Source organism: Cherax quadricarinatus, chromosome 100 (genome assembly GCF_038502225.1).
Source record: "Cherax quadricarinatus isolate ZL_2023a chromosome 100, ASM3850222v1, whole genome shotgun sequence".
Classification (NCBI taxonomy): domain Eukaryota; kingdom Metazoa; phylum Arthropoda; class Malacostraca; order Decapoda; family Parastacidae; genus Cherax; species Cherax quadricarinatus.
This window is the reverse complement of record NC_091391.1, coordinates 1,568,810-1,595,066: the sequence shown is the minus strand read 5'-3', so window position 1 is coordinate 1,595,066 and position 26,257 is coordinate 1,568,810. Positions and strand designations below refer to the sequence as shown.

Genomic DNA, 26,257 nt, shown 5'->3' with positions numbered 1-26,257 from the left:
GTGTTTACCACAACAAAGAGGGAGCGGTTGTGGCCGCCTCCACCTGTTACATAATGACATATTTTATTCCTTCTAGAGTATATATCAGGTTTCTATGTTATTTATATTCTTTATTATTTCATATTAGATGAACTTTGATAGATAAATAAGCCGTAGAGTTGATGATAGCGAAATATTCAAGGAGTATTTTGTCGGGTCTCCAGACAAACTCTCGTTCACCGCCGACACCAGTACATGAGTTACATATTTTATTCATTTTAGAGTACAGTGGACCCCCGCATAGCGAACGCCTTGCATAGCGAACAATCCGCATAGCGGACGCTTTGTTCGCTAAAATTTTGCCCCGCATAGTGGACAAAAACCCGCTCAGCGGCCTTCGTCCGAGACGCGTCCAATGTGCGCCCTCAGCCAGCCTCACATGTGCCGCCCGTGCCATTGTTTACCAGCCAGCCTCCGCGGTAACATTCAAGCATACACTCGGAATATTTCGTATTATTACAGTGTTTTCGGTGCTGTTTCTGGAAAATAAGTGACCATGGGCCCCAAGAAAGCTTCTAGTGCCAACCCTACACCTCAAAGGGTAAGAATACCCATTGAAATGAAGAAAGAGATCATTGATAAGTATGAAAGTGGAGTACGTATCACCGACCTGGTCAGGTTGTACAAGAAACCAAAATCAACCATCTCTTCTATTGTGGGCAAGAAAACGGCAATCAAGGAAGCTGTTGTTGCCAAAGGTTTAACTGTGTTTTCGAAACAAAGATCGCAAGTGATGGAAGATGTTGAGAGACTCTTATTGGTGTGGATAAATGAAAAACAGCTAGCAGGAGATAGCGTCTCTCAAGCGATCATATGTGAAAAGGCTAGGAAGTTGCATGACGATTTAATTAAAAAAATGCCTGCAACTAGTGATGATGTGAGTGAATTTAAGGCCAGCAAAGGTTGGTTTGAGAGATTTAAGAAGCGTAGTGGCATCCATAGTGTGATATGGCATGGTGAGGCTGCCAGTTCGGACCACAAAGCGGCTGAAAAATATGTGCATGAATTCAAGGAGTACATAGAAACTGAAGGACTGGAACCTGAACAAGTGTTTAATTGTGATGAAACAGGCCTGTTCTGGAAGAAAATGCCAAGCAGGACCTACATTACTCAGGAGGAAAAGGCACTCCCAGGACATAAGCCTATGAAAGACAGGCTTACTTTGTTGATGTGTGCCAATGCTAGTGGTGATTGCAAAGTTAAGCCTTTATTAGTGTATCACTCTGAAACTCCCAGAGCGTTCAGGCAAAAGAATGTCCTCAAGGATAATTTGTGTGTGCTGTGGAGGGCAAACAGTAAGGCATGGGTCACTAGGGAATTTTTCTATAACTGGTTACACCATGCATTTGCCCCCAATGTGAAAGATTACCTAACTGAAAAGAAATTAGACCTTAAGTGCCTCCTGGTGTTGGACAATGCCCCTGGTCATCCTACAGACGTGGCAGAGCGACTTTATGGGGACATGAGCTTCATTAAGGTGAAGTTTTTGCCTCCTAATACCACTCCTCTCCTGCAGCCCATGGACCAGCAGGTCATTTCCAACTTCAAGAAACTGTACACAAAAGCTCTGTTTCAAAAGTGCTTTGAAGTGACCACAGACACTCGATTGACTCTAAAAGAGTTTTGGAAGGATCACTTTAATATCCTCAATTGTGTAAACCTTATAGGTAAGGCTTGGGAGGGAGTGACTAAGAGAACCTTGAACTCTGCTTGGAAGAAACTGTGGCCAGAATGTGTAGACAAAAGGGATTTTGAAGGGTTTGAGGCTAACCCTGAGAGGAGTAGTATACCAGTTGAGGAATCAATTGTGGAATTGGGGAAGTCCTTGGGGTTGGAGGTTAGTGGGGAGGATGTGGAAGAGTTGGTGGAGGAGGACAATGAAGAACTAACCACTGATGAGCTGATAGATCAACTTCAAGAGCAAGAGGCCAGACCTGGGGAAACTGGTTCAAAGGAGGGGAGAGAGAAATTGAAGGAATTGCCTACTTCAAAGATTAAGGAAATGTGTGCAAAATGGCTTGAAGTGCAAACCTTTTTTGATGAAAATCACCCTCACACAGCTATTGCAAGCCGTGCTGGTGACTGTTACAATGACACTGTTGTGAACCACTTTAGACAAATCATAAAGGAACGAGAGGTACAGGCCACTATGGACAGATATGTTGTGCGAAAGAAGTCCAGTGACTCTGAAGCTGGTCCTAGTGGCATTAAAAGAAGAAGGGAAGTAACCCCAGAAAAGGACTTGCTACCTCAAGTCCTAATGGAAGGGGATTCCCCTTCTAAACACTAACACTCAATCATCACCATCACCATCACCATCACCAGATCTTCAATAAAAGTAAGTGTCATGTAATTGTGCATGCCTTTTTCAGTTTGTGTGTACTAAAATTAACATTTTTTTGTGGTAAAAAATTTTTTTTTCATACTTTTGGGTGTCTTGCACGGATTAATTTTATTTCCATTATTTCTTATGGGGAAAATTAATTCGCATAGCGAACATTTCGCATAACGGCCAGCCCTCTTGCACGGATTAAGTTCGCTATGCGGGGGTCCACTGTATATATCAGGTTTCTATGTTATTTATCGTCATATTAGATCAAGTGAGATAGATAAATAAGCTGCAAAGTTGATATTAGCGAAATTATTGAAGTACAGAATTCCACTGGAATGGATTAATTGCATTTCAATTAATTAAAATGAGAAAAATTGACTCTGCAAACAAGCAAATCCAGTTGCGAGCAAGGTCGTGGAACAGATTAAATTCGCAAGTAGAAGTTCCACTGTAATACAAGGACACAGAGGTAATAATAATAATGAGGTAATAATAATAATAAGGTAATAATAATAATGAGGTAATAATAATAATAAGAATAATCTTTATTTCTACAAGTATGTACATTATACAGCCTCTCCTGACTTAACAGTGGAATCCGTTAGTAAACAAATTTGTCGCTAAGTGAGGAGAATAGTACAGGTTGGCCATCACTAATCTGGCATCATTGGGACATGTAATGTGCCGGATTAGTGAGTTTGCCAGATTACAGAGTGGTTAGGTTAGAATACACTTAATTAACCTATCAATAGAGACACTTTCTGCTACATCTTCCTCATTTTCATCACTGCTTTTTTCTCCTCTGGCTTGCTGCTGTGGATTTACAACCATCTGCACAATTTCTGAATCAGTATAATGATGGAATTGGAGTCAGTATAATGATTTGAGGCAGTACAATAATGAAATTTGAAATTATGCTAGCGAAAATTGGTGCCGGATTAGTGATGGTCAACTTGTACTATAATGGTAATGGGTTTGTGTTGACCATCTTTGATATTGTTTTAATGTCACTTTTGCACCATTTATAACATTTCTGGTATATTTTTAAATGTTTATGCAGTAATATACTGTATGAAACAGAATAGAGGAACTCAGGTCTAATATACATTATTTAGGTATGCATGTTGGTCAGAGAGCCTGTTGTAACTCGATTCGTCAGTAAAGGTACATTGCTAAGTGAGGATAGGATGTATAACTTATACAGACCATAGCTGACATACTATGTAGAAGCCCCTGGTTATGCAGCGCATTTCGAGCAACTTAGGATAATTTTTTCCCCAGGATGCGACCCACACCAGTACCTACTTGCAGCTAGGTGAACACTGACAGCAGGTGCTTTAAGGAAATGCAACCAATGTTTCCACCCATACCGGGGATCAAACCACTGACCTCAATGTGTGAGCTACCAACTGCAGTAGACCTTCTGGCCTATGTGGAGCTGGATATGAGGTACTTTCTTTGCTTATTGACTGTTCCAAGTATTCTTACTGGATGTTGCTGTTATATTTAACAGCAAACAAGTGAACACAAATATTATTTTCAAAATATATTTACAGTAAATGTTAGAAAATTTGGTAACATTTATTTCTGAAGGAGGGATGGAGATATGTTGCAGTTTTTGAACTGTATTGTAGGCATCCTTGTGGCAAGACAGCGATGATGGAAATATTTTTCATTTTCAGGTTACCCTAAGCCACTGGTTCTGCAGAGCATTTTGGGCTGACTAAGACTAGAATTTGAAACTTCTTGACACGTCATAGTTGTAAGATAAGATAAGATAAGATTTCGTTCGGATTTTTAACCCCGGAGGGTTAGCCACCCAGGATAACCCAAGAAAGTCAGTGCGTCATCGAGGACTGTCTAACTTATTTCCATTGGGGTCCTTAATCTTGTCCCCCAGGATGCGACCCACACCAGTCGACTAACACCCAGGTACCTATTTGCTGCTAGGTGAACAGGACAATAGGTGTAAGGAAACGTGTCGGAATTTCCACCCCCCGGGAATCGAACCCGGGCCCTCCGTGTGTGAAGCGGGAGCTTTAGCCACCAGACCACCGGGCCACCAATAATGTATTGTTTACATTATTGTTCGAATGGTAAGTCTAATGTAATTAAATTTTCTGTAGATTATTAAAAATAATGATTATCTTAAGTAACAAAATTCTGTGTATTAAAGACATGGTAATATAATACTGTATTGACAATTTTAGGTAATAATTATTGAGGGATAGAAATGTAATGGTGACAATAAGTGTACGAGTTATATTCACCTCTCATTGTCATAGTGTTGGAGTCTCAGTGCACTAAAAGTAATCCAGGTCTTTGATCCCTCAAGTTAGACCATCCTTTGCATTCAACTCCTGTATCTTTTGCTGGGTACCTGTGCATTGTGGTGGTTGAGGCACTCAACTTGCAGACTCCTCTGCAGTTCAGGACCTTTCAGTCTCCTGTGGAAGGTGGCCCATTTCCAGCACTGTCTAGGTACCCTCAAGATCACTGGCAACTTAGATCTGTTGCAGTGTCTCACCAAAGGTATGTCAAAGTTGCCTCACTGTTGTACAGGTGCCCGTTGACTTACATCGTGGTTCCATTCCGACGAACCCATTGTAAGTCGAAAATGTCATGCGTGGAATCTGAATATGCTAAATAATTAAGTAAATATGTATGTAAATGACTACTGTTACTGAATATGTAAATAAACAATTACTGTGACTAACTGTATATATACTAATATTCAAAAGTAAAAAAAAAATGTATACAAATTACAGACTTGCCACCATCATGCTGGGTAATTATCATAAATTTTATCTGCGAAGTAATTGCTTTTGCAACATCATAAAGTCAAACTGTTGCTAGTCGAGGATCACCTGTAATTACAAATGCCAGTACTGCGTTTTTTTTTTTTATTGAGTAACAGGTCTTAGAACCAAATTTTATTGAGGTTTCCAGTTTTTTATTTGAAGAAAATCGGATCCTGGGTCCTAATACACATGTTGACATTCCCTTCAAGGAGCTGCCTTGCTGATAGTGAAGGACCCTTGATCTGAGGAACTGGAGTTATCCTTCCGTTGGATCCCATCAGAATGTTTGCCATCCTGCTCCAACACCGTAGTTGTGTTGTCTTCGTCCTGCCCACGTACTGTTACTGGTATGTAGTCTTTTTTGTGGTTTGAGTTTTGGATACTGTCGATTATAGTGTATGGACTGATTTGTTGAACCTATATATTTCTGCTGTTTTGTAGATTTAAGCCGTTATTATAATCATGGGGAATGCTAAACCCATTGGGATTATACAGCACCTGTAGAGGGGGAAGGTATTCAGACACAATTCAGGGAACTGGAGCACAGATCCAATTCCCTAGATCAAGAGCCCTTCACCAGCATCAAGGAACCTCCCTTGAGGGGTAGATTTAGACCAAAACTTAGGTTTGGATTATTTTATAGAGCACAGGGAAAACATCTTGTAGGGCTTGCCCCATCAAAGGAGGTTTTTTGATACTGAGAAGAGATTGTTGATCTAAAGAATTGGACTTAACCTCCCATTCCTTGTACTAATGCTAATTATCTTCCTCATGAGTATAATGCAGTAACGTGTATACATTATTTTAAAAGTGAATATAGGAAAGAGTAAGGTGTTGAGGATAAAAAATTTAGATAACGAAAGATTGGAGAAGGTAAATGTATTTAGATATTTGGGAGTGATTGTGTCAACAGATGTGTCTATGAAAGATGAGGTGAATCATATAATTGATGAGGAAAAAAAGATGAGTGGTGCTCTGAGGAGTCTAGGGAGACAAAGAACATTGTCCATGGAAGCAAAGAGGGGAATGTATGAGAGTATAGTTATACCAACGCTTTTATATGGGTGCGAAATGTTGCAGTAAAAGAAGGCTGGAGGCAGTGAAGATGTCATGTGTGAGAGCAATGTGTGGTGTGAATATAATGGTGAAGATACATAGTTTGGAAATTAGGAGGAGTTGCGGGATTCCCAAAGGTATTGTCCAGATGATGAAACGATTCCTCTCACACTCCACAATTTCCTTGACTTAACTCCTTCCTTACTTAGGGGAAAAAGAGACAAATTATTCACCAGTGAAGGTCGTAATTAACCCTAACCTTCATTTACACAAGAATATCTGTAATGTTAAATTTATGCCATTACTCTGGCACAACAGTCTCGGAACTACCATCCATTGCTCTAATGAGTTTTTACATAACCAGGCACATGTATTTGTGTTGAAATGAATTTCTAAGTTCACCATTATCAAGAGTGAGTGAGGAGAACCTTGAATACAAGATTATCTTTCTGGCCAGGTACATCTTGACTGCAGGAATAAAATAATGCCTGAAATTAATCAACAAACAGGGTTTGTCTTGATGTTTTACAGCACTGTACATTACCATTGCCTTGCAATTGAACGGTTGCATTTGTTCAGAGAAACAAGGTAATGTTTACTTTGCAACACGCTGCACTTTTTACTTGCTAGTTAATGTGGGTTCTTGATGGCATTCACCTTCAAGGTTGTCCTATCTTGTTAACGTTAAACACTCAGAAAGGTACACAATACCAACAAGATGAAAGTTAAGACACATGTGCAACATCTTTATTTAGACATTTCTCCATTAAGGTGGCTTTATCAGTACAGATTCTAGGACATAACTAGTTATGTCCTAGAATCTGTATTGATAAAGCCACATCTACAATAAAGACACCCAGATGTCGCACGTGTCTTAACTTTCATTGAATACTCAGTTTAGACTGTAACTGTTCTCAGAAATAATTTGCTTAGAGTATGCAGGGAAATTTTGCATTGGATTGTGATCAGCTGCTGTACTCTTGACTCCACATCTTGTGTTATGAAACTGATTGTCCTTTCAAACAGTCACACAAACATACTGTTGTCAACACTGTCCTTAAGCAATGTTTTGCAGTATTGTGTCTTACTTTCTGAGCATTAAGTAGGGACACTTTTCTTGTGTTCTGTCTAATTGTATGTATGGTGAATTATCTCAGACAAAACATACAAGCATTATACATATTTAAAGTGTCCATCTTCAGTACCCTTGGAGCTGATTATTATATTCTGCTTGATAACTCTAGCATCACTGATATTCCTCTCGGGTGCCATGTTGAATATCCAGAATAGAGATGATGTGAGAAAAAAGATCCAAAATACTTTGATGACACTGAGAAAAGAACAAAACAATCCCAACTTGTGTTGAAGGGAAGGAAATCAACTATGCAAACTTAAGTGATTTTTACATATAAACTTGAGTATTCGGTGCCAACAAAGTTTTTTCGAATGATAATCAAGAAAAGAATTCGGTTAATCAGTACTACAAGTTTGAGTCCATATTATCTCAGTGCTAACTAACTCTTTCTGTAGTTGACGTCTTGATCAAACTCTAATAATATTACCTTGAATTTGGAAACTACATGAACCTTCTGTACTCCACCTCTTGTTTGAGCTCTAATAATCTTGCCTGTAAATTCTAACCCATGTTACATTTAATTTTAAGCCTAGAGGTCTCCCTCACTAGTATAGAATTTAATTCAGAATAGACTTATTGGATTTGCCACACTCAAATTGCTTTCTTTTATATGAATATAAACCCACAGAATGATTTTTGAAGAGGTATCCCTCAGATGGTACCTCACCACCACAATGATGCACACTGAACACCGTCCGATGGTACCTCACCACCACAATGATGCACACTTAACACCAACCATCCGATGGTACCTCACCACCAGCCATCCGATGGTACCTCACCACCACAATGATGCACACTTAACACCAACAAGTCGATGGGCCACAGGAGTTAAAAGTGCACAGGAACCACTCATTCTGATGACTTTAGTAGTTTACTGGTAAGTTTCCACTGTTGCGAATAAGAAATTTTTTAAAGAACTTCAGAATGTGGCCTGTTACCATTTATTTCTTATGCAACAAGATTTTTGGATCCGAGTTATTTAAAGGTATTTTAGAGTCTAGGGGAAATAATTTCAACTGGGAAACTCCATAGAATAATATTGAAATTTATTAAAGTATAATACTTTATCTTCTCTTTGTAGTTAATGTAAGTTAATACTTTGTACAATAAATTTACCATATACATTTAGTTCAAAATCATGGAAATGTCACATTAATAAGGAAGTTTAATTATTCTTCCTGTAATTCAGTCTTCATTAACATTTACGTCTTTGTCTTAACAAGACTGTAAACTCAAAATACAAAAGGTACAAGATTTAACAAGACCTTTGAATCTGGCCGTAAAGTATCTCTATGGATTACTGAACTGACCAAGAATATAAATATCAAAAGAGTCTTTCAAAGTAATGAGGAACAAAGTGAGTCAGCTCTAGAGTCCAATTCTCAAAACCGTTCAAACTGTACACATAAGAGCCAATATACGATCAGTTGTCAGGGCTAGAGCTGGGAGCAGACTGACTACTTGCCAGTCTGTTGACGCGTCGTCAGGTTGGATCAGCTGACACAAACGTCAGTCAGCCGGACATAAACAATTGAACAATTCACCGGATGGTTCCGAGACTTAAACTCTATATACACAAGAAATCCTACCTAACAATAATAATGATAATAATAACAAAATAGTGATAATACCATGGTGTTTTTCATATATTAACAGATAATAATATAACGCTGAAAGTCTCTATTTTAGCTATAAACGGGGACTCTCGCGCTATAATATTAAGTGATGAACATATTCTCTTACAATAGTTAAATAACACAGGATGACCAATTTCGAAGATATAACACCACAGTGAATGGGAAACTTTGTATTTGAATCAGAACTGCCATTAGTTCTGAGCCTGTTGGCACATTTGACCTATTACTGGGTGGTATCTGGTTTTGTACAAAAATGATAGTGTTTAAAAGGAAATATGGTATCATTGAAAAATAAAGACTACACTGCAGATATACACCTGAATTAGAATTAGTATTTCCTTGCAAGTTTATAATGTGGCTGATATTTGTAAGAAGTTTATGCCTAATTTGGTGAACTGAGAAAAAGTGGGATTGAAATGTACATGTAAGTGTCCTATTGTTTACATAAGTAGCAGTTTGTTAATGGCCAGAGTCACTTATTAGTCTTGCACTATTTTTACCAGTGTACTTTACAGAAAAATTCAAACTATTGTACAGTGGACCCCCGATTAACGATATTTTTTCATTCCAGAATTATGTTCAGGTGCCAGTACTGACCGAATTTGTTCCCATAAGGAATATTGTGAAGTAGATTAGTCCATTTCAGACCCCCAAACATACACGTACAAACGCACTTACATAATTGGTCGCATTGGGAGGTGATCGTTAAGCGGGAGTCCACTGTATAGAGAAATATCATAGTCAGTGATTAGTAGAATTTATTTATAGATGTATATGTTTATTGCAGGACTGGATTGATATGTAGTGAGGTCCAAGGATGTGATAACTGCATAAAGGCGGTGTGTGGTCAAGAAAGAAAAATCCCGAAGGTTGCTTGATGTAAGGTATTGCTCAAGCTGTGTCACCTCCAGTCCTTGGCGTCATTATATTCGTTGTGCCTGCTATAATTTTGTATTTCTCTTCCTATCTATCTTAGCATATTTTACTTTCTGGGACCCTATGAAGGTGATGAGGGGCTCTTGATCCAAGGGATTGTCCTATCCTCCCTTTCTTTGAATTGAATTTTATTTCCCTAAATGTAATTAAATAAATAACAAGGCACAATACTGTGACTTACTATAGGTGTGCGGCCGTCTCTCTGACTCCATTGTGTAGATTACATCTTTGCTCTCATGGCTGTAGTAGTCTCTTTCACCATTTCTCAATGTCCTTAACCCTTAAACTGTCCAAACATAGATCTGCGTTCACATGTGTAGTGCTCCAAACGTAGATCTATGTTTTTTTTTTTTTTTTGTTTGAAAGCATGTAAAACGTAGATCTACATTTGGACAGTTTAAGGGTTAATTTTTGCTTCCATTAAGTTTAAAGCTGAATGGGAATCTAATTCTTTGCTTCCTTTCATTGATGTACATGCCCTCTGCTGAAAGACATACAAGTTTTGCTCTTTCCGTGTACGACAAGTCTAAGCACAGTGGCATGTACATTCACTACTCTTCTTATCATGTTGAGAAAAGTGTTTTTCCATGGTGTCCACATTTGTGACCCTCAGTTCCTTGAATCAGAAATTTCCACTTCATAATTCATTCTGTCATCTTGGCTATCCTTCCCATGTGCTTTCTTCTCTCTCTGTTCCTCAGACATCAAACTTACTTTTAGTGCCTTTCCTACTCCTGATTCAGTACCTTGGAGAAACTGGCCATTCTCTTTCTGACTCAGAGAGCACAAAAGTAGTGTTAGGCTTGCTGACACCAACAAATCTCTTTTATGTCATGTCAGAGACCACAGTCACTGTGTGGTTTAATGTTCCCTTATACAGAACTTTCCTCATAGATGCCTTCCTTTCCCATTACATTGTAAAATGTTGCAAATTTCGTAACTGATGTGTTCAGTCAATCATAGGGCCAGAGAGGTGGCTTATATACTGCAGTCAGGTGAGTCGAAGCTGGACCATCCACTAGTTTAAGTAGGTTAATTCTTCGTATAAAGATCCCATGATGTTGCAGTGTCTGACAGATGTTATGAATGGTTGGTTTTCTAAACCATTCATCATATGTTTTAGACAACGCAACATCATGGGATCTTGATACAAAGAATTCTTAATTAAACTAGTGGATGGTCCACCTTTGACTCACCTGAGTGCAGTATATAAGCCACCTCTCTGGCCCTGAACACATTGATTCCAGGCTGAGGGACTGATTACCTCAAACTACTCCTCTCCTTATACCTTCCTGCTTTGTATTGGACTGGTGAAACCACTGTGTGGGAAAACATTTCCTCAATAAAGATTCCCATATGTTGTACAAGTGTCTCAATTCTTCAGGTTCTATGTGAGGCAATAAATATTTGATTCAAGAAAAAAGATTAGTGCTCTGATCACTTGCATCAAGGTACCTCTCTTGATCAGAGAGACTGGTAATGGCACTTGGGTTTTATCCAAGTAAAGGGAGATGACCATCCTCCCATTTACATAGAAATCTTTTTAAAGGGAAAGAAGATTCTAGTGTCTTCTCTATTAGAAGGGAGGAGCACAAAACCCAGAGCCTTAGTAGGAATGGGAGTCAACATTCATATTGAATCCAAAGAAAGACACTTGTCTCTACTCATCAATTCGAGTGCTAAACCCATAGGTGGGTATACCATTTATTATATGAATCCATCAGACAATCTAAGGAATGGGTAGATAATTTAAAGCCTTGGAACTATTAAAATATTTAGGTACTATCAAATTTTTTTTATACTAATATATTTAACTTCAATGAGTCAAAGAAATTAATTTTTCTTGATTATAATAGAATTTTGATCTAAATTAATTTTATCTAGATCTTCATTATCCCAAATTTAATTTATATTTTTCATCATAGGTAGTGAAAAAAATATAAGTAATAAATTATATACCATTTATTATTTATAAGAAAATTATAAATTTGTAGCCAACAATTGACTGCCCTTCCAGACATCTTGAAAACATTGTTCCTGTCATAGACACACACCGCTGTTGTTGCCGTCACTGGAAGACGCACACCGCCGCCTGTGAACATTAAGAAGAAATATTAACACGGTAGAAAATTACTATTAACTTTTATAACATCCTGTCTGCCACCATTAGGGACTTCATTACCAAGCCTAACCTAATTTACACACAATAACTATCTCTTTCTCAGCACCTGATTAGTTCTCATACTAAACATCTATTATATTGTCAGCAATGCACCTCTTCCTTTTACATTCATCTATTATAACTCTTCCTTCCATATGTACAAATAATTTCATTAATCCCTCTAGTTATATAAATATATCATATACAGGTCTCCCTCAACATTCGCGAGGGTTAGGGGATCAAGAGCCTCGTGAATGTTTGGTGCCCCAATATATTATAGGGAAATATATTACAATACTGCTTCCTTAACTTGTTGAACCATGAATAATCATAAAATACATGAAAACGTCATAAATTGTACTAAATATATACATGTTATGCTTTAATAATGTATGTTATTTAATAACATGTATTTTATTAAATACCACAGACTCCACCACTGCCTCCGACCCCCACAACTGGCAGCCAGCCCTCCCACCACTCAGTGTGGTGAGTGTTTTGTTTGTTCATTATTTGCTATTAAACTACAGTATAAATAATTTAAACCCATTCATGACTGCATATTGGAATGGCTATTAGGAAAGGTATTAGATGGTGACATCATGTGTTTACTCTTGAACACTGCAAAGAATTGAACATTTCTGCTATTGCTAATAATAAATATGATATAATTGAAGAAGGAAATTGTACAAAAATACGAGGGAGTGGTTGACACATCGTCAGTGTGACTTTGTTTATGCTGGAGTGAACATTAGTCTCCCTGCTCTTCCAAACATTTCACAATAATTCAGCGGTTGAGGCAGTGGTATTTAATAACATATATGTTATAAATAATAATAGTACATATTATTATTAACATGTATGTATTTAATAGCATATATGTTATTAAATACCATTGCCTCAATCACTGACTCTACCACTCCAGTCACACTCAATCTACAAGCACCAAACACAATGAATTATTGTGAAATGTTTGGAAGAGCAGGGAGACTAATGTTCACTCCAGCATAAACAAAGTCACACTGACGATGTGTCAACCACTCCCTCATATTTTTGTACAATTTCCTTCTTCAATTATATCATATTTATTATTATTACTATTGTTATTATTAGCTGTAGCAGAAATGTTTAATTCTTTGCAGTGTTCAAGAGTAAACACATGATGTCACCGTCTAATACCTGTCCGAATAGCCATTCCAATACGCAGTCATGAATGGGTTTACATTATTTATACTGTAGTTTAATAGCAAATAATGAACAAACAAAACACTCACCACACAGTGGTGGGAGGGCTGGCTGCAAGTTGTGGGGGGTCGGAGGGAGGGTAGTAGGGACTCACAGGTGGCAGGAAACTTAAATATGATTTGGCGGCTGGGAATTCGCGAATGTGTGAAGCCCGTGAAAGTTGAGGGAGACCTATATGTTTATATTATATACCAATCTGTTTCCCTACTAATTCTCTGTACAATATTACAATCACAGCTAAGCACTAAACCAACACCTCTTAGCAAAACACTAGGCCAAGCAGTATAAACTGTACAAATCTAGTCATGGAAAGACAATTGTATTTATTTCTAATCAGAACAATGCGCTAAACCCACCAGGGTCATACATCTATTTTTTTTTTTTTTTTCAACAAGTCGGCCGTCTCCCACCGAGGCAGGGTGACTATTATTACCAGCACAATATTCATTTAGAAAATATCTGCCCGTTATAGCTCCTTTCCATATATGCAAATTTCTTGTTCTTATGTACAGTGGTACCTCGAATTTTGAACATCTCCCAACTCTAACAATTATGTTAGTGTATTTTTTGGGGGTCTGAAAAGGACTAATCTTAATTTACATTATTCCTTATGGGAGCAAATTTGTTCAGTAACAAATTAAGGCACCACTGTATATATATATATATATATATCAGCAATCCAGTTTTCAATAATTATATCAAATACATGTAACATGCTTATATTCTATAACTAAGCACTAAACCCACGTGGCTCGTTCAGCTCCTCCTAAAATACATTTTTTATCCAAAGCAATATAAAGAGAGACATCTAGTTTACTTAAACTATTGCTATATGTAACACATACTGAAGTTACTGTCATGGGCCAACATGTTAACCTTTTGAGTGTATATATACGCCTTACAAGCCACCTTTTTTGACCTATATATACTCGTAAATTCTAGCGGCTTCAAATCAAGCAGGAGAAAGCTGGTAGGCCCACATGTGAGAGAATGGGTCTGTGTGCACCATATAAAGAAAATCCTGCAGCACGCAGTGCATAATGAGAAAAAAACTCCAACCGTTTTCTTTAATTAAAATGCCGACTTTGTGGTCTATTTTCGTAAAGTATTTATAGTTGTATTCTCGTTTTCTTGGTCTCATTTGATAGAATGGAAAACATATTATAGAAATAGAGGTTATTTTGATTGGTTTTACTATGAAAAGAACCTTGAAATGGAGCTCAAAGTAGGGGAAATGTTTGATTTTTGCCGATGTTCAAAAGTAAACAAATGTCATTTTCCCATAAATGTCCAACTAGCCATTCTAATATGCAGTCATGAATGGGTTGATGTTATTTATACAATTATTACAATATTGTAGTAGTCTGCATAACAATAAATCTTCTATTTTTGGTTTGAATAAAAATTCAAAATAGAAAGCAAGAGTAATATCAGAGAGGCCTGGAGACATGACTAATGAACAAAGAAAATGTTATTTTGAAATTGTCATATTTAATTTTTTGTGAAATTGGCCAAATTGCAAATTTCTGACCATATTATTGGGTAGTTGAAATCGGTAAATGGGCAGTTTCTTGTACTCAGTCGATAGAAAAAATGGAGTTCTAAAGAAATAGCTATGAGTTTGGGCGACTGGAACAATGGAATTATTCAAAAATAGGGCTCAAAGTGGCCAAAATCTCTGATTCGTAAATATCGCCGAGGTTGCTAACTTAAAGAGAGCGTAATTCCGTCAGTTTTCCATCAAATTTCGTTCTTTTGGTGTCATTACATCTGGGAAAAGATACTCTATCATTTCATGAGAATTGGGGGGGGATGGGGGGATTTTGCGACACCAGGAGACGCCTCAGGATTTGGGGTTGCAACAGTCAAGGGGTTAATATCAAGTGGCATTTCATTTAGTGTTCCAAGAATAAGATTACAAAGTCCTGAGGGCAGATTTACCAGGTAACAACAGTACGGCTAGCCTTCCACTTTCATGAGCTTCGAACATTCACGAATGCCCAATCACATACAATATTTTACGATGTTTTCATGTGTTTTATGATTGATTGTGGTTCAATAGGTTAAGGAAGCAGTATTGTTATGCTAAGTGAACACTATTATTATATTTCCCTACAATATATTTCTGCATCAAAACATTCGTGAACGCTACAGCACAGCATTATTATATTTCCCTACATCATATTTGCGGATTTGCAAGGTTCTTGATCCCCTAACCCTCATGAATGTGGAGGGCCTCCTGTATATTTAATCATAACACTTTTACCACTCATCAAGTTGAGTATTTCCAAGCACAGAATTACCAAGTGTCAAGTGAATATTTACCAACGCTGTTTTAAACCAAAAACATGATTAGAGTATTTTTTTTTTCTCATTATGCCCTGTGTGCTGCAGGATTTTTTTTATACTGCACACACTGACCTATTCTTTCATATGTAGGACTACCAGCTTTCTTGCACTAGAATTTATGCGTACTAGTACAGCACCAACCCTGGAGTGCAAGCCTTACTAGTACGGCACCAACCCTGGAGTGCAAGCCTTACTAGTACGGCACCAACCCTGGAGTGCAAGCCTTACTAGTACGGCACCAACCCTGGAGTGCAAGCCTTACTTGTACGGCACCAACCCTGGAGTGCAAGCCTTACTAGTACAGCACCAACCCTGGAGTGCAAGCCTTACTAGTACAGCACCAACCCTGGCATGCAAGCCTTACTAGTACGGCACCAACCCTGGAGTGCAAGCCTTACTAGCATGGCACCAACCCTGGCGTGCAAGCCTTACTAGTACAGCACCAACCCTGGAGTGCAAGCCTTACTAGTACGGCACCAACCCTGGAGTGCAAGCCTTACTAGCATGGCACCAACCCTGGCATGCAAGCCTTACTAGTACAGCACCAACCCTGGCATGCAAGCCTTACTAGTACGGCACCAACCCTGGAGTGCAAGCCTTACTAGCATGGCACCAACCCTGGCATGCAAGCCTTACTAGTACAGCACCAACCCTGGCATGCAAGCCTTACTAGTATGGCACCAACCCTGGAGTGCAAGTCTTACTAGTACGGCACCAACCCTGGAGTGCAAGCCTTACTAGTACGGCACCAACCCTGGAGTGCAAGCCTTACTAGTACGGCACCAACCCTAAAAGGGGTTAAACACCATTAAACAATGTAATGAACTGTTTTTAATACAAAGCCAATACACCGAGTGATACAAATAGCCTGCACTTAAGTTTCCAAGACACCATTTACATCAAACTGGGGCAGTTAACTAGGTAATGGTCAAAGTCTGACCAAAACATTGGCTGAAGTTTCATTGTCTGTGCAGGTTATTTCATGTACTATCATTGTTACATGACTAAATCACCTCCAGTGCTATCACTGTCCATATACATACGATGAGTATATGTATATTAGGTGATATCACCAGTGGATATCACACAGGATTAGCAGCATATTCATTAAAGCTATGACAAGAAAAGAAATACAGCTATGTTTCTTATTAGTGCAAATCATGATTCCTGTCAATTGGTCATATTATCAAATTTTAGATAATGTGTGTGCACAATTTGTACTATTTATAGGGAAAACAAACAGCATTATTTATTCTTGCACTTTCACAATAATCTAGGCCTGGCTGTATGTCTACATTCGAGGCTTATATGTATGCATATAAGGGTGGAAAGTGATTATGCACCTGGAGAAGAGAAATGTACAGGAGGGAGACATTTTGGGAGGTGTTTAGTGAGAAACTAATTGTGGCAGGGAGTATGTAAAGTAAAAGGACACAAGTGCAACTGATGTGACATTTTATTGTGGCAACGTTTCCCTCTCCAGGAGCTTTGTCAAGCCACTCCTGGAGAGCGAAACGTTGCCACAATAAAATGTCACATTAGTTGCACTTTTGTCCTTTTACTTTACATATTGTCGGTAATTCTACCAACTTTATCACAAGAGGGAGTAGTATGCAAGTTTGTCCTCCCACAGCTAAATGGGAACTTTAGAAAAAGGTTTGATATTATCTATGTTTACAAAAAAAGCCTAAATAAGTATAAAAGATATTATATATGGCATAATGACAGTTGTTTAGTGAAACAAGGTTTATCATTTCACTTCTGTATGTGCATGTTTATATAGGGACGAGATATATCACAGTATTCTTTAGTTGTAGCTACAGTGAAAGTACAATATACCTCATGTTTATATAGGGACGAGATATATCACAGTATTCTTTAGTTGTAGCTACAGTGAAAGTACAATATACCTCATGTTTATATAGGGACGAGATATATCACAGTATTCTTTAGTTGTAACTACAGTGAAAGTACAATATACCTGGGGTACAAAGAGAATGGCATCAGCGACTGACAGCTTCAAGCTTATAAGTTAGAAGAGGAGGCACTTAGGCTAAGATATAAGCAACTAGTGACAGAAACCTAGGCAAGTTAAAGTCTAAGTAATGAGGAGGTTATAGTAGTATTGGCTTCATCAGTCTGCACACATACGAGGGTTCAATGCTCACATACGGTCTTTAACGGACAAGAAATTACCGTACCAGAGGTTTTTATGAAGCACAAGTGATATATGTAATTAGTAAAAACACTAAAGAATCAATATTTAAGTTTTACTTTCATCAATATGAAATAAACAGGAGTGCATAGGATATCAATATTTATTACGTTTCATGTGATAACGTTGTAGCACCGTTTTGAAGGCAACTGAATGGCGAGTATAATGCAACAGTGTAACAGTAAGGAGAGAAAGAAGGTATTGCCTGCCCATAGCCCCCCACCACCTTCCTGTCAGCCTCGCCACACATTAGATTATTATTATTATTATAATCAAAAAGAAGCGCTAAGCCACAAGGGCTATACAGCGCTGCAGGGTAGGGAAGGAAGCAAGGGAATTGGATGGCAGAAGGGAGGGGGGATGATCAGCAGGTTACAGAAAACAGCGGGGCAGGGGATAGTACGGGGGTAGAGGGTAGCAAGAGATTCAAGTAGAAAGGGCTGAAAGTATCAGAATTTGTGAAGTAAGTCAGTCGTTGTCAAAAAGTCAATGAGAGAGTCTGGATGAAAGGTGGGTCCATCAGCGAGAAGGGAAGGTAAAGAGAAAGCAGCGGGGCGAAGACGACGACAGAGGTAAATTCTGCGTGCTCGTTGATAAAGTGGGCAGTCCAACAGAATGTGGCTGACTGATAATGGAGCTTGGCAATTCTCACAGAGAGGAGCAAGACGCCTCTCCATGAGATATCCATGAGTAAGACGAGTATGGCCAATGCGAAGACGGGAGAGAGTAGTCTCCCAACCTCGACACTGGTGATAAGAAGACGGCCAGTAACCTATACTCGGTTTAATAGACTGAAGTTTGTTGCCAAGCATAGTAGACCAACGTTGTTGCCAACGGGTGTGAAGGTGGGAAGATATTACAGCAAAATAGTCCGTACATGGAATACCTCTATAAGAAACTGGTAGGTCATGTACTGCTGACCGCGCAGCAGTGTCTGCCTGTTCATTGCCCTGTACGTCAACATGACCAGGGACCCAACAAAAAACAATATCTTTATGCTTAGTAAAGATGCGGCGTAGCCAAAGTTGGATACGGAGGACTAAGGGGTGAGGTGTATCAAATTTTTGTATAGCCTGTAAAGCACTAAGGGAGTCTGAGACAACCACAAATGATGACACAGGCATAGATGCAATACGGATAAGTGCTGTAAGGATGGCATATAATTCAGCAGTAAAAATACTAGCTGAAGATAGTAAATGCCCTTGTACGACGCTGTCCGGAAACACTGCTGCGAATCCTACGCCGTCAGAAGACTTAGAGCCATCTGTGTACACAGCAATGGCATGAGAATGAGAGTGAAAGTGGTCAAGAAAAAGAGAGCGGGAAGCGACCGTAGACAGTTGGGCTTTCGAGCAAGGGAGGGAGAAAGAACAGACTCGAACAGCTGGAACTTCCCAGGGGGGTAGGGAAAAGTGAGATGCTACATGTACATAGAAAGGTGGTAGTTGAAGAGAAGACAAGAGCGAATGAAGGCGAAGAGAGAAGGGACGGAGTAAGCAGGGGCGGCGAACAAATAAAGAATGTCTACTAATATCAGTGACCATTCTATAAATGGAAGGATTGCGGAGATCATGAGAGCGTACATAGTAGCGCAGGCAATGGGCATCACGGCGATCGGATAAGGATGGAGCGTTCGCTTCTGCATAGAGGCTTTCGACAGGGGAAGAGCGAAAAGCACCAAGGCATAAACGTAATCCTTGGTGATGAATGGGGTTAAGGCTAGAGAGAGTAGCAGGAGATGCCGCTGAATAGATCTGGTCACCATAATCAAGTTTCGATAAAATAAGGGTGGAATGTAGGTGAAGGAGGGTTCGACGATCAGCTCCCCACGAAAGATGAGCAAGGGTTTTAAGAAGGTTCAGCCGGCTGTGACAAGTTGCCTTCAGAGAGGTAATGTGAGGTTTCCAGGATAACCTACGATCAAAGAGGAGGCCCAGAAACTTGACTGTATCACGTTCAGGGATACGGGAGCCATAGAGGTACAAAGGATGATCGGAGATGACAGAGCGTCTAGTGAAAGTGATTTGGTGGGTTTTAGTGCTGGAAAATTTAAACCCATGTGTGGTGGCCCAATTGGAAACACGGTCGACTGCATGCTGGAGAGAAACTGTAAGGAGGTGACAGTCAGCGCCTGCACAGGCAATAGCGAAGTCATCAACATAGAGTGATGACCAAATATTTGATGGAAGACTAGAGGCCAAATCATTAATAGCAAGGAGAAAAAGTGTTGTGCTCAGAACACATCCCTGGGGGACACCTTCAGCTTGGATAAAGTCCGGGGAGAGCACATTATTAACCCGAACACGGAAATGCCTGTCAGTTAAAAAGTTCTTAAGGAAGGATGGTAGATTGCCTCGAAGGCCTAAGGAGTGGGCTTGGGCTAAAATATTATACCTCCAAGTTGTGTCATATGCCTTCTCAAGGTCAAAAAATATGGCAATAACTGAGTGGTTATTCGCAAAGGCATTACGAACATACGTATCCAAGCGCAGTAAGGGATCTATGGTAGAACGTCCCTTACGAAAGCCATATTGACGAGTGGAGAGACTGTTGTGTGTCTCTAAATACCACACTAAACGTCTATTTACTAGACGTTCCATTACTTTGCAAACTGCACTGGTAAGAGCAATGGGACGATAGTGGGAGGTTTCATGTCCCGTAGTGCCTGGTTTGCGGAAAGGGAGAACAATGGCGGATTTCCACAGCTGTGGAAGAACTCCTTGTGACCAAATAAGATTGTAAAGGCATAATAGGACTGCAAGGGCTGACTGATGTAAATGTTGTAGCATACGAATATGAATGTCGTCGGGCCCAGCTGCCGATGATCGACAAGCTGAGAGTGTTGCCTCCAGTTCTTGAAGTGTAAAAGGCACATTATACTGTTCTTCTCTGAGAGAAGAAAAGTCCAAGGGTGCTAACTCTCTGGCAGACTTTGAGGAAAGAAATGAGGGGCATAGATGGAGTCCCTGAGAAATACGGACCAGATGATTGCCAATTTCATTGGCAACATCTAGTGGGTTTGCTATATCAACACCGGCAACCCGCAGAACAGGAGCCGGGTCAGGAGAATATTTACCACTCAGTTTTCGTACTTTTTTCCAGACTGCACTCATAGAGGAAGCAGAGGTGATGGTGGAGACATAATCTCGCCAGCAAGTGCGTTTAGCGTCACGGATGACACGGCGAGCGATCGCACGCTTCTGTTTAAAATCAAGGAGTCGCTCTGTGGTTCTATTGTACCGGTACCTGCCCCATGCAGCGCGTTTTAAACGTACTGCACGAGCACAAGCAGGAGACCACCAAGGCACGCATTTCTGAGAATGCCTGCCCGAAGTTTGGGGTATGCCACACATTAGAGAATGTTCTTACCAATACAGTGGACCCCCGGTTAATGATATTTTTTTTCATTCCAGAAGTATGTTCAGGTGCCAGTACTGACCGAATTTGTTCCCATAAGGAATATTGTGAAGTAGATTAGTCCATTTCAGACCCCCAAACATACACGCACAAACGCACTTACATAATTGGTCGCATTGGGAGGTGATCGTTAAGCGGGGGTCCACTGTATACAAAATGTATTTATCTATGGACATTTTCAGATATCTAACAAACATTAGCTGCTACACATCCATTAATTATAATTAATATAGTATTCGGTTTAATATGAGGGGAATAGTATTGTGCTTTAGATAAAATTTGCTGATGGTGCCTATACATCACTTTCTCACGCACACAAAACAAGTACTTGTTCGTTTTCTCAACACACTGAGCATCTGCCATTGAGGCAGCTAACTAAAACAAAGTTTTTCTTTTTACATTTAGTAATTTATACACAAAGAGATATTAGTCCCTTGCTCCCGGCATTTTAGTCGCCTTTTACAACATTAATTTGACAACAAATGGGATGGAAACAGTTGTATGTCAGTAAGACTTGTATAACGTGACCGCAGATGCCGCACATATCTTATTAAAAAAAAAAATAATTTTGGTGACTCAATCCATACCATATTCAATCCAACTTATGTCAACTTAGGTTGTATACACTGGACCAGATTCCATACAATTTACTTTCTTGTAATAGCAGTTGTCTGTATTAACAAAACTGACCAACTGCCAAATAACCTTCAACTATACAACATATAACTATATGACTTTTAATATAAATCACTAATATAAGATGACAAATATTTCAAGTACATCTGTCCAACAATTCTCTTCAATTACTATATAACACAACTAAGGAAGTACAGTACCTGCACCCTAAAGGATGGGTGGAGACATTACTGTTTATGAAGTGTAGTATCAGCGCTTCTCTGGCAAGACTGGTGGTAAAAGCATTTCTTCTTTGTTTGGGTCACTACTTTGGTGGGAGACGGACAGTTTCTGGAAACAAAATTTATAAAATATTTCTTCTTCTTTCAATGTACCGGCCGTATCCCACCGAGGTGGGATGACCCAAAAGGAAAAATGAAAGTTTCTCCTTTCAAATTTAGTAATATATACAGGAGAAGGGGTTACTAGCCCCTTGCTCCTGGCATTTTAGTCGCCTCTTACAACACGCATGGCTTACGGAGGAAGAATTCGGTTCCACTTCCCTATGGAGAATAAAGTATTTATATGACACTAGATCTTTGCAATGACTCTCCAGTAATAGTGTCATATAAATACTTTATTCTCCTTGGGGAAGCAGAACAAAATTCTTCCTCTGTAAGCCATGAGTGTCGTAAGAGGCGACTAAAATGCCGGGAGCAAGGGGCATTAGTCAACCCAGTTACTACATCGGATAGATTTAATAAACTATACTGACAAAGACTGAAGATCTCCTCAATAAAATGCCATAAACTCCTCACACACACTACTGACAAACTAACCTTAACCTCTGATGAGTTCTGAGTGTTTTTCTACTGCCAGAGCCCAGCCTGGGGTCAGGCTTATCTGGTGATTGCCTCCTCCACCAGGATGTTACTCCTGGTGCTCCACTGACCCACTCCATCAAATTGTAATAAAGTTGGTAGAATTACCGACAATATGTAAAGTAAAAGAACACAAGTGCAACTAATGTGACATTTATTGTGGCAACGTTTCGCTCTCCAGGAGCTTTATCAAGCCATTACAAACAATACATGGACACAGAGGGTATATAAAGGCTCAGAGTGAGGTGTAATACTAGTGAGGTACCATTTCGATGTTCACTAGTGGTAGTAGTAGTAGTCACTACCACTACTACTACTACTACCACTAGTGAACATCGAAATGGTACCTCACTAGTATTGCACCTCACTCTGAGCCTTTATATACCCTCTGTGTCCATGTATTGTTTGTAATGGCTTGATAAAGCTCCTGGAGAGCGAAACGTTGCCACAATAAATGTCACATTAGTTGCACTTGTGTCCTTTTACTTTACACTCCATCAAAGCTTGGTTGATCCAGCACCTGGTGAAGATACTTGTCCAGTTTCCTCTTGAAGACTTTACACTTGTTTCAGCAGTATTTTTGGTTACATGTTGAAACAGTCTTGGTCCCCACATGTTGATACAGCAACATACAATATCCACTATTAGTCTGGCAACACAGCAAACCATATTTAGTATTTTTGACGCTAATACTTTTTTCTTTAAACCATATAATGCAATTTACATGAATTAATATAATGGTAGGCACAAGTGGTTCACAGTTCAGGAAGAAGGAAGATAAGGAGAGTTAATAGTGAAGATGTGAAGGTGGGAAATCGATTCCGTGTTCTCCAAGGCGAGTGTACTTCAGTGGTTAGTGAGGTTGAAGGTACCATTGATTCCTCCACTAATCAAGATAAGAATATTCTAATTGTAGGAGATTCTCAGGTAAGATATATAGACCGTGCTTTTAGTAACAGAGATAGAAAGGGCAGACAGTGTGTGTGCCTCCCAGGAGCTGGTGTTGGTGACAGTTGTAGGTTGGATAATATTATGTCAGGTAATGGGAACAAGCCCATTATCTGTCTTAGTGCTGGGGGTAATGACATTGGGAAGGGCAGGAGACAGGAGCTACTGGATAAGTACAGGTCAGCCATAGAAATAATCAGGTCTAAGAGAGGGATCCCTATCATATGTAGCATCTTGCCCAGAAAGGAAGTGGGCAATGAATAGATGTCTAGGGCAATTGGTATAAATTGCTGGCTGGACAGGTACTGCAAGGAACTTGCAGTTCCATTCATTGATAACTGGGACAACTTCTGTGGCAAACGTGATATGTATGATATGCATCTCTCTGGAGATGGAGTGGTTGCATTAGCCAACTCGATTGAGAGGGTAATTGATGACTTGTCTAGGACTTTAAACTGATAGATTATAGAGGTATAGGTGTTCGTGGGACACAATCAGGCTGCAGTATTAGGGTTGAAAACAGCAGATATTACTGGGATACCTCAGGGATATGTTTAAAAGACAATATTCAAAATAAAGTTGCTAGTAGAGGCAAATCAATTGATCAACAAACAAAGAGAGATAGTAGAGGGCAACGAGTGACTAGCTCCCGTAAGGTTTACTATACAAATAGTAGGAGTCTAAGAAATAAGATAGATGAGCTAAGATTACTTGCAAGTGTAGGTAATACTATAGATATTATTGGTATAACAGAGACCTGGTTCAACCTGAAAGATAGAGAAATGCCTTCTGAATGCAACATACAGGGTTATAAACTATTCCACACTGATAGGGTCAACAGGAAGGGTGGTGGAGTGGCAATGTATGTTAGAGATAATTTAAATTGTTGTCTTAGACATGATATAAGATTAGAAACATCGGACACAGAATCTGTTTGGCTACAGTTTCTCGAGGGTCGTGACAAATTAATTTTGGGTGGGATTTATAGGCCCCCAAACCTTGATAGAGAGTGCAGTAAGCTGTTATGGGACGAAATTCATAAGGCATCTAGATATGAAAATGTTGTGTTAATGGAAGATTTTAACTTTAGACAAACTGATTGGAACAATACAACAGGAAATTTTGAATCTAGTGACTTTCTTGACACAGTTCAGGATTGCTTTTTAGAACAGTTTGTGACAGAACCAACAATCTGCTTGACTTGGTTCTTGCCAACAAAGATTCACTAATTAATAATCTTGAGGTTAATGATGAGCTTGGGGAAAGTGATCACAAATCACTTAGTTTCAATATATCATGGAATTACCCAGATAACTGCAATCAAACCTCTGTCCCAGATTTTCGCTTGGCCGACTTCATGGGACTGAAAAATTACCTGGGGTGGGCTAAATTGGGATGTCCTGACTATGGATCAGGTAGGTGATCTTGGTTGCCAATATGACGTTTTTCAGAGCATAGTTCTAGCTGCCCAGACAACTTTTGTTCCGAGTAGGGAAATTAGATCTAACAAAAATGATCCCAAATGGATAAACAATAGATTAAAACATCTCACTGGTCAAAAGAGAGGCATATATAGGCGTATCAAAAGAGGGGATGGGCAGTTAAGAAATCGATATATTCAATTAAAGAGAAATAAAAAAAGGAACAAGAAAAGCAAAGAGGGAGTACAAGGCTAAAGTCACAAGGGATTCAAAAACTAAACCAAAAGGGTTCTTTCAGGTATACAGAAGTAAGATTAGGGACAAGATTGGCCCACTTAAGAGTAACTCAGGTCAGATCACTGACAGTGATAAGGATATGTGAAATTTTCAATACCTACTTCCTCTCAGTTTTTACCCGGGAAAATACTAGCGAAATTCCTGAAATAACAGATTATGTAGAACAGGGTGATAATAACTATGCACGATTGCTGTAACTAGCGACATGTTCCTCAGACAAGTAGAGAAATTAAGATAATATTTCGTTTGGATTTTTAACCCCGGAGGGTTAGCCACCCAAGAAAGGCAGTGCATTATCGAAGGCTGTCTAACATAGGCACAGATTGATTAATGAATCTCAACACGGTTTTACAAAGGGGCGTTCCTGTCTTGCAAATTTACTAACTTTTTTCACTAAGGTGTTTGAGGTAGATCATGGTAATAAAAATGATATTGTGTATACGGACTTCAGTAAGGCTTTCGATAGAGTTCCACATCAGAGGCTATTGAGGAATAGGAGAAATTTTTTCCTGGGTAGAGGCATGGCTGACAAATAGGCAGCAGAGTTTTTACAGAAATGGGGAGAAATCAGAATGGGGGCATGTCACAAGTGGTGTTCCGCAGGGGTCAGTGTTGGGCCTGTTGTTCACAACTTGCATAAACGACATAGATGAGGGAATAAATAGCGACATAAGCAAATTTGCTGATGACACCAAAATAGGCTGGCCAATTCATTCTAATGAGGACACTAGAGCACTCCAGGATGATTTGAATAGACTCGTGCAATGAT

The 26,257-nt window shown here is 39.3% G+C and overlaps 2 long non-coding RNA genes across 7 annotated transcripts in view; one reads left to right on the top strand and one right to left on the bottom strand.

Moving 5' to 3' along the window:
• Positions 1 to 2,078: 2,078 nt before the first annotated feature.
• LOC128704680 (uncharacterized) overlaps positions 2,079 to 26,257 on the top strand; it is a 30,982-nt gene continuing 6,803 nt past the window's right edge. The window contains exons 1-7 of one of the 5 annotated variants that reach the window (XR_011390979.1): positions 2,083 to 3,820; positions 4,054 to 4,467; positions 4,773 to 4,903; positions 5,382 to 5,519; positions 7,992 to 8,243; positions 9,791 to 9,887; positions 11,957 to 12,061. This is a non-coding gene — a long non-coding RNA (uncharacterized lncRNA). Of the gene's footprint in view, positions 3,821 to 4,053; positions 4,904 to 5,381; positions 5,520 to 7,991; positions 8,244 to 9,790; positions 9,888 to 11,956; positions 12,062 to 26,257 lie in introns of all 5 variants that reach the window. The other 4 variants (XR_011390980.1, XR_011390978.1, XR_011390981.1 and 1 more) reach the window with 4 other exon arrangements.
• LOC128704679 (uncharacterized) overlaps positions 11,887 to 26,257 on the bottom strand; it is a 92,205-nt gene continuing 77,834 nt past the window's right edge. For both annotated transcript variants that reach the window (XR_011390977.1, XR_011390976.1), the window contains exons 4-5: positions 22,163 to 22,292; positions 11,887 to 12,031 (exon numbers count right to left, since the gene is read on the bottom strand). This is a non-coding gene — a long non-coding RNA (uncharacterized lncRNA). The remainder of the gene's footprint in view (positions 12,032 to 22,162; positions 22,293 to 26,257) is intronic.